Source organism: Brassica oleracea, chromosome C8 (assembly GCF_000695525.1).
Source record: "Brassica oleracea var. oleracea cultivar TO1000 chromosome C8, BOL, whole genome shotgun sequence".
NCBI lineage: Eukaryota > Viridiplantae > Streptophyta > Magnoliopsida > Brassicales > Brassicaceae > Brassica > Brassica oleracea.
Window position 1 is genome coordinate 15,377,107 of NC_027755.1, and position 548 is coordinate 15,377,654.

Consider the following 548-nt stretch of genomic DNA (forward strand, 5'->3'; position numbering starts at 1 on the left):
ACGCCAAAACATTTAGCCGATCTGTATAGAGAATCCCAAAAGGGAAAAGAGAAAGGAAGAGGTGAAACAAACTTCATCTCTGGTGAACCTAGGCCATCCTTTCATGGTTTGAACGATGATACTCATCTCGACGTATCAGACTTTCTGGTTGAGCCAGAGAGTATTGATGAGTGATATAGATTGATGTGATATAAATAGACTGTATTATAGTATCTATATCTTTTGTTGTAAGATATATGTTATGTTTCATGTTTAATGTTTAATAATATATGCTTTATATTCAGAAAATGCCAAACTTTGAGACTATGGATGGAGATTTGTGTTTGGCAAATAGTGCGTCAACGCACACGATAATTAAAGATAAGAAATATTTCTCCAGTCTCAAAATAAGAGATTACGCTGGAAGCGTAAGTACAATATCTGGTAATGCAAAGATTATTATGGGCTCTGGAAGAGCGAAATTTACAATGCCAGGTGGAACAATATTTGAAATAAATGATGCATTCACTACAAGAAAACACACCGAATTCCGACGGAGGTTCCGACGG